Source organism: Phyllostomus discolor, chromosome 6, assembly GCF_004126475.2.
Source record: "Phyllostomus discolor isolate MPI-MPIP mPhyDis1 chromosome 6, mPhyDis1.pri.v3, whole genome shotgun sequence".
NCBI classification, from domain to species: Eukaryota; Metazoa; Chordata; class Mammalia; order Chiroptera; family Phyllostomidae; genus Phyllostomus; species Phyllostomus discolor.
In genome coordinates, this window is record NC_040908.2 from 125,300,154 (window position 1) to 125,309,420 (window position 9,267).

Here is a 9,267-nt window from a genome sequence, read left to right on the forward strand (position 1 = left end):
AAAGTTTTCATTTTGATGAAGTTTATCTAATTTTTGTTGCCTGTGCTTTTAACATCATATCTAAGAAACCACTGTCTAATTCAAGGTCAAGATTTACTGCTATGTTTTCTTATGAGAGTTTCATGGTTTCAGCTCTTACATTTAGATCTATGATACATTTGAGTTAATTCTTATATGTGGTATGAGGTAGGGGTGTAACCCTGTTCATTTACATGTGGATATCTAGTCCTAGCATCATTTGTCGAAAAGACTTTTCTCATTTTCTTGCCATCCTTGTCAAAAAAATCAATTGACCATAAATGTAAGGGTTTATTTCTGAACTCTTAATTATATTCCATATAGGAATATAATTATATATGGAATATATATATAACCTTATTTCAGTACCATATAGTCTTGATCACTTTGTAGATTTAAAATGGGAAAGTATGAGTTTTCCAACTTTGTTCTTCTTTTTAAAGATTATTTTGGTAATTCTTGGTCCCTGAAATTTCCATATGCATTTTGGAATGGTTTGGTAATTTTTGAGAAAAAGAAAAGCAGCCAAGATTTTTAAAAGATTTTATTTGTTTATTTTTAGAGAGGGAAGGGAGGGAGAGAGAGAGAGAGAAACATCAATGTGCGGTTGCTGGGGGTCATGGCCTGCAACTCAGGCATGTGCCCTGACTGGGAATCGAACCCGTGACACCTTGGTTTGCAGCCCGCGCTCAATCCACTGAGCTACGCCAGCCAGGGCAGATTTTGATAGGGATCATGTTGAATTTGTAAATCAGTTTGGGGGGCATTTTCATCTTAACAGTATTAGTCTTTTAATCCATGAACATGTGATATCTTTACATTTATTTAGGCATTTAAAAATTTCTCTCAATAATGTTGAGTAGTTTTTAGTACATAAATCTTATATCTTTTTTCCAAGTCCATGACATTTCCATTTTATTACAGTTTTATGTCACACTAGTTCAAATGTATTTCTCTACACATACTCCAACATAGCTCATTTGGAATTATTTCAGTTATATATATGACTTTACCAAGGACTTGGAATATAAAAGAAACATGAAATTTTAAATTGTAACTTGTAGGTAAAAGGGATAAGAAATAAAATCATAAGATGATGGTTGAGGTTGTCCATTTCTTACAAGACACTTTGTTGAAATGTTTCTCCTGATACAACAGTTATCAGGAGAGCCTTCAAAAACAAAAACAAAAACAAAAAAAAAAACAAGGGCAAAACCAAAGTACAGTAAAAGGAGCTTTTGCAGTTTAAGTCTCCCATAGTCCCAAGCCTCTGACAGAAGCAAGGTTACACATTTTTTTTTCCTGAAAATTAAGTGGTGAAACTGGAAAAGGCAGCATTTGTGCTGTCTGTCACTACCAGAACCAGTAAGTAGAGACAAGAATTGAATCTGTATAGGTGCTTTATTTAGATGCTGGTGATCTAAGAAGATGGCGGGTATGTACCCTAAAAAACTGTGTTAACATTTCATCTCAAGCCAACCTTTTTATAAGGAGAAGAAAGGTTAGGTAAGGGGTTTGGAAAAAAGTTTAATTGGATAAGAGTTGTAGTCTTGCTGGTGATATCTGTTTATCTGCATCACTAGGTATTCCCTCCCTGAAACACAATGGCTCAAATACCATCTCCATTGCTCACAGACCCCCTGCAGCACAAAGGTTGAATTGCTTGTTGAACTCCTAGAGTCACTGGTCATAAATATCAGTTCCTGGAATAACATCTTTCTACATGCGTTAATCACTTAGCCTATCAAGTATGACTGAAACTAAAATCTTTAATTCTTGAGTTCCCCAATTAATTTTCCAGTATTTCCATGCAGTCGATCATTAATATATACACTATCTTGGCTCTGGTTGCATTAACTCTGCCTGAAGAATTTAATACCTACCCAAGTCCAAAGGTGGACAAACACATACACTGTTATGGTAATGGGCTAGAGCAGACTGTAAAAGCACAGCCTGGCTGTGCTAGTGCAGCCCTGTGGTAAGTTTTCTCCCACAGAGGCTGAGTAGAACAGTCCTGCTAAAGAGACCAATGGAATAAGGACAGTCAAGGTAGGAAGGGACAGAAACATCCTTCTCCCCCACTTATTACCTGACATCTTGACTTTTAAAAAGGTAGATGGTGTTAAAAAAATTTAGTTGTGTTTGTTGTTGTTTGTTTGTTATTTGTTGTTATGGTTTAGTGCTGCTCCATATTTTCTTCCTTCATATTTTGTTGTGTCATCCTAGATGCCTGGGGTATCATATTATGCTGTCCTCAACTCTCATTGTTAGGTAGAAGTTTAGGAGAAGGAGGAGGGGTGGAAGGGGGTCCTTAATACTTGCAGAAAAAGCTCATAAATAACTTTGATTATCTACTTGTGTCTATTTTTAACAGGGTACCAGAGGCAGTCTGGAGCAAGATAAAAATCTGAGTTAACAGAACTCCACCCTTGTTTAGGCTTAGGTGGTCACTCCCTCCCTTAGGAGATAATCCCAACTTTCTCCCACCAAATCCATGTGTAATTCCCTTACCCCACCCGACAAATTATAGCGCCTATGCTTTCTCACCCACCTCGGCTAGGCCATTCTCTTCCATGAGAAGGTATCACTAATAAACTTTACTTACATCCTAACAGGCTTGCAGATCTGTAATTCTTTACTGCATATGCAAGAAGAAACAAGCCTCCCACAACATTATTTAATCAATTGATTTGTCAATCTGAGTGGTTTCTTGGAGAGTGGGCACTCAAAGAACTCTAACAGCTCCAGGTACGAGACATGAGCAATTCCCTGACCTTCTAGCTCTTGTCACTTACTTGCCCCAATACCCCTCACGTGCAGGCACCTGTGGGCTACCGTGGATGGTAGCACACAAGTCCTATGCAGCTCTGAGGGGTTCCCACTGCATGCTGCATTCAGCATGATCTGGAAGCCTGTGACTGCCCTTCACTGCCCTCCACCAAACCAAGTGGCTCAAGTTCACCGGAGCACCTTCATCCCGGCAGCCAGGCCAGAGGGCTCTCCTAAATCTTGTATTTTTTTTGTTAAATTTATTCCTCAGCATTTCATCCTTGTTGCTATTACTGTAAATAGAATTTTATTGACTTCTTTTTTGGATTGTTCCTTGCTGCATGTAAATAGTTGGTTTTTATATAAAATTAATTTTTGGAAATTGATCTTATATCTTGTAACCTTGAATAATTAATTGGTTAGTTTTAATAGTTTTTTTTTTCCTGGTAAATTCCTTAGGATTTTCTATATATAAGAGCATGCCATCTACAAATAGACAGTTTTACTTCTTCATTTTATTTTAATTTTCTAAAGGTTTTATTTATTTTTTAGAGAAAAAGAGAGAAACATCAATGTGTGGTTGCCTCTTGCGTTCCCTCAACTGGGGACCTGGCCCAAACTCAGGCATGTGCCCTGAATGGGAATCGAACTGGTGACCCTTTGGTTCATAGGCCAGCACTCTACTGAGCCACAATAGCCAGGGTTTACTTCTCCTTTTATTTTATTTTATTTTAATTTTTCATTTCTGTAAGTCTTTATTTTTAAAGATTTTATTTATTTTTAGAGAAAGGGGAAGGGAGGGAGAAAGAAGGGAAGTGAAACATCACTGTGTGATTGCCTCTTGCACACCTTTTGCTGGGGACATGGCCTGCAACCCATGTATGTGCCCTGACTTGAAATCCAACCCGCAATGCTTTGGTTCACAGGCCCATGCTACACCAGCCAGGGCTACTTCTTCCTTCTAAATACAGCCATCCTTTCTTTTTCTTGTCTAATTGCCCTGGTAGAACCTCCAATACAATGTTGAATGAAGTAGCAAGAACGGACATCCTGGTCCTGTTCCTGATTTTAGAGAGAAAGCATACAATCTTTTAATATTAAGTATGATGCTGGCTCTGGGCTTTATTATATGTGTGCCCTTCACTATGTTGAGAAATACCCTTTATTCCTAGTTTATTGATTGTTTTTATGAGGAAAAGTCAGATTTTGCCAAATTACTTTTGTGTCTCTACTGAGATAATCATGTGCTTTTGTTTTCTAGTCTATTGATATGCTATGGTGTATTATTGTGTAAACTTGATTTTTGAATGGTAAGCCAAGATATACTCCTAGGATAAATCCACTTGGTCACAATATATAATTCCTTTTTTATGTTGTTGGATAGAGTTTGTTAGTATTTTGCTGAGTAATTTTGCATTAGGGATAGTGATCTATATTTTCCTTTCCTTGTTAATTTTTTCTGGCTTTAGTATAAGAGTAAGTCTGGCCTCATAGAATGAGTTAGAAAGTGCTGTTTTTAACTCATAGATCTATTTATCAGCTAGATTAAATGAGAATAATCAATTTGTCATAGGCATCTGTGTTCTGAAATAAGTATCACATACAAAAGTGACATTCAACAGAGTTTTATTGAAATACATCAAACTGAAACTAATTGAAGCCTTAAAAAAGATGAGAACCCACAAAATTATTAAAATTTTCATGCAACACAATTACTATAAATGTCATATAATGATAGAAACAAATTTTTGATAAATTGATAATTTTAACAAATTGCATTTGGGTGTTCAAAAGCAAATGTTTTCAAAGTTGATAAATTTGGAAAACTTGGTGTGTTGACCTCTACATAACTTGATCATTGGATGTAGTGTCTTCAGTAAATAGATATTCAACTAATTGCTTAATTTCTGGATGCATATAAGGGTCAAGAGGCAGAAAATTGAGATGACTATGCCTATAGAGTATACACTTTTTGTGGGGGTGGGGAGGTGTGCTGATAGTAAGAGGTGAAGATCTAAAGAGTTTGAGGAAAGTGGAGAAAGTTAGGGGGGTCAAAGAGATGACAGGCTTGAGCAATCCAGGCTTACTGAGTTTTGTTCAGGGCCCAGCTCTGCTGATTTCAATTCTATTGGCTTTGTGATATATATATTTGTTCACAGGTGCCCTCTCATCGATGAGGACACAGGAATAGAAAAATCTGATGATTCGTCAGTGGGTGGGAGAGAAAGACATGGCATTGAATAGGGGCTGCCATGAGAATGGATGAAGTGTTGGATCATAGGTTGAAAGGAAGACCTGATACACACGGAGAGAAAGAGTTCAAAAGACTGGAGTTACAAGAGTTTGGAAGTTTGACATGTATGCAAGGGAATGAGAGAGCCAGAGGCAAGAAAGTGGGTTTACAGAGTGAAATTCTGGAGGATAAAATTTCATGGGTAAAGCAAATCTGGTCATGAAAGGGTTAAAGACCTGGTAAACAAAGTGGGCTAAATGGATGGGTTTCAGGGGGAGAGAAAAATGAGGAACTGTGGGACCAGAATCTTGAATGGGGCATGCACTTGGATAGGGTAAGCACATGAATGGGATGGTAGCAGGTCTTGGGATGGTGAACAAGACTCTGGTCCTAAGACTTCATTAAATAGGTAGCCAGAAGCTGTCTTTCCTCACCTCCACCCCCAGTTAGTGGAGCATGTTATTAAAAAGGGGGCAGCTGGTTCTCAGTTGTAAGACTCCTGCAGAGAGGACTTTGACTTTTCTGTACTTGCTTCTATCTCAGTAGCCCCATGCTGACTTCTCAGTTGTACATTGAATGAATGGTATTTTAACTCATCCCTTTAGGTCTCACTGGCTGAATTTAATGATTCATTTTGTGACTAGCTCAGGGCTGTTTTCTTCTCAAAGGTATATGGCCTTGAACTGCAAACTTGCCAGCTTACTTCCTGTGGGTTGGGCCAGCAGGGGTCTAGGCCTTAGTAGCTAAAGCCAAGAACATCAGGAGAAGGTGGTAAAACCAATGTCAATTCCCAAAAGAGAAGGGGTTTACTTAGAGGTGGAGGAGACATGGAAGCCACAATGGGGTATGAGAAAGCTCTCCTCTTTCCACCCTTTGCCTTTAACCTATGATTTTGGACTTTTCTTTCAACCTATAGTATCTGTCTGCATGACTAAGGACTGGCAGAAATACTCACTATAAAATTGTCATAGTGTCTTCATGCTGCTATAATAACATACCACAGAAGAGGTAGCTTAGGAATAACAAAAATGTGTTTCTTATGGTTCCGAAGGCTAGGAAGTCTAAGATTAAGGTGCCAGCAGGGCCGGGTTCTGGTGAGGGCCATCGTCCTTGTTCATAGAAGGTGTCTTCTCATAGTGTCCCCAGTTAGTGGATGGGGCAAGGGATCTCTATGAGATCTTTTTTATAGGAACACTGATCCTGTTCATGAGAACTCTACCCAAAGGCCCCACCTCCTAACACCATCACATTGGGCATTAGGATTTCAACATATGAATTTGGTTGGAGGGGAGGCACAAACATAAATGTTTTCCTCTCAGGATGCTGCATAGCTCTGTCCTGTCTTCTCTTTTCATTGTGACCTAACTTCTTGAGTTGCCTTGTGGTTTTTTGACCCTCTCAAGACACTGCTCTGTCAGAGGTCAACAGTGAACACCCTAATAATTCCCAAGTCCAGTGGCCAAAGATACTCATTAAACCACTGCTCTGGAGCCTGGCCAGCATTAGGTTCTGAGAATACAAAAATTATCTAGTATTTACTCCCAAGAATTCACAATCTGCTGAGGGAGATAGAAACAAACAGATGTTTTTGACATTCTCCTCCCCTAGGTTTCCAGACACCAATGTTCTAGTTGTAGTCCTTTTCCTGTCCTAGGAGGGCTTTCTCTCTGTCTGGTCTTTGAATGTTGGCTCTATCCTAGGCCTTATTTTTCTCATACTCTATATTTTGTTGTTGTTGGAAATCTTATCTAGTCCAATTGCTTCTATTCAAGTATGCTCCAACTGCAAGTATGTGTGTGACTCTCACATCTGTATTGCTAGCTTACATATAGCCTCTAAGCTCACACAACTGTTACATATATCCTCTGTTCACAAGATAGGTCTTTACCACGAATAGTATGTTTCCAGCAAAATTCATCACAGTAATTTCAGATCTCCTTCTCCCCTGCTATTGTTAATTCTCTGTGAATGGAATTACTTCACCTAAGCACAGACCTGGTGTCATCCTTGACTCAACTTCATTTACCCCATGTAATCACATCACATCATATCACATCACATCACATCAATCTATTCTGTTCTATGTCACATCTATACAACAATCTATTCTGTTTCCTCTAGTGCTGTCTGATCTGTCAGCTTCTACCTACGTTGCCTCTGGCCTCGTCTTCAATCAACTTTCCTTGAATTCCTAAACTAGGCTCCTATTTGGTATCTTTACCTGTAGTCTCCCCCTCTAACCCATCTTCCAGTCTGATGCAAGAATGATTCTTTCTGAAATGTAAATCTGATCCATTTTCTCTCCATTTAAAAATCCTTCAGTGGCTTCCCCTGGTCTTCAGGATAAAATCCAAGTATTTTATCATGTCTTACAGGCCCCTTTGTAACTTGATCTTGCTTGGCTTTCCTGCTTCATTTCCTCTGCTTTTTCCTCAAATACTAAATCCTGGCTGTTCCAACTTACTTGGACTTGCTCAACTACTACATATTGCTTCATAATTAAGTGCTCTTATAGTTGCAACTCTTGCTGCCTGGGATGCCCTCACAGCTGACTTCTCTCCCCCATGTTGGTGAATAACTACTTTCTTCAAGATTCAGCTGTAGCATTGCTTCTTCTGAAGTTCTTCATTGACCTCCTCCTTTCTTGGTACTCCAGACAGCCTTGTGTGTATCACTTTCATACTACCTGTCTACTGTGTTGTATTTGCTTATGCTGTCCCTCCAATTGGCCTGTTGGGTCCTTGAAAAGTCATCCTTGTATTCTCTATCCTGGCAAAGTGCCTTGAATGGAAAAGGAATATACTTGCTGAATATATTTGATTATTTTTTGAGGGCCTTCTATGCACAAGGAAGACACTGCACTGGGTACTGTGATGAATTTGGCAGGTTCTCTTTCCTCTTAGAAGACAGTTTCTCAATCTCCTTCCTAGATTCTGTATCCTGTCACCCACTAATGTCTAACCTCAGCCTCCTTTCCTTGGGAATCACCCCATCCATTTCCTTAGCTTTAATTGCTGACAACTCCCCAATCTGTTCTCCCAAGCTCCAGATCCTCCCAGGCATCTCAAACTCAGCACATACAAAACTGAACTATTTTACCTTTCATTTATCCTTCTGGGATAAAAAGAGATAACTGTAGGAAAGTTTCTGAGACAATTTTAAGGGAAAACAATTAGAAATTATGCCAGGACAATGACATTAAGTATTCCATAACATCCCTAGGTACAGTGTTTGTATTTTCATTGCCTTGAAGTGAATAGGAGTAAAGCTTTAATGCTGTGCTTCCCGTGCTGGGCTACACGGTTGTGTGCCAAGGTATATGTGAAGCTACAATGTTAACAAGGCTCGTTTTCCTAAAGCACCAATTATGACAAGTTCATGTGAGTATGTAATGTACAATGTTTAGTACTAAGAAGTGAAAAAATTATTTTTATATTGTGGAACATAATGTAAAATGCCAGAAAAGTTTAAACCCCTTTCCTCAAAATATAGGCACACAGATCATTTCTATTATTAGAGAATCTCAAGTATACCAGAGTCAGAGACATGGGTTATAATATGGCCATGTGTTTAAGGGCATGGAGAGGAAAACAAGCCTTCAAGAGTAGAGACATTCCGTAGTGAACAATGGGAAATTAACATTGCAGGAAGTTCCTTTTCAGATGAAGAGGAAACTGGGGAAGGGAGGAGTTAGTGAGCTTTACATATCAAGCTAGGCTGAAGAGCTTTGTTCAATGCATTGATACAGTCAGTATTTTTAGATGCTTATTTTGTGCCATGTTCTCTACTGGATGGCACAAGAGTGAAGTAGATACTTTGCCTAACCTCAAGGAGTTTGCTGTCTAGTGAAGGGTGTACAGTGTGAAATTGGATCACTGGAAAAGGGCCTAGCTTTGTTTAGGGAATTCAGCAAATACTTCACAAAAGACACGTCACTTCAGCTTTTGGCTAAGTCTTGGAAAATGTATAGGTATTTTCTATCTGCAGATTGGTGAGAGATTTCGGGGAACAGGAATATGAAATGCGTGGGAAATGAATTAGAACCATGCTTACATTTTTGACAGTCATTATGAGTACTTAAGTCCCTGGAGAGGAAGAAGCCCATTTCCTTAGCCTTGGTATACTCAGCAGTGTAGCTTAGCACTGTCCCTGCACACAATACCGTGTTTATTGTTTTGTAAAGCTCAGAGAGCTGAATACGTCATGGATAACATGTAGCTTACTCCTCCTCCTTTAATAAATTTATA

At 38.9% G+C, this 9,267-nt stretch overlaps 1 pseudogene; it reads right to left on the reverse strand.

Moving 5' to 3' along the window:
- Window positions 1-726: 726 nt before the first annotated feature.
- LOC118501492 lies at window positions 727-2,998 on the reverse strand (annotated as a pseudogene).
- Window positions 2,999-9,267: the final 6,269 nt, after the last annotated feature.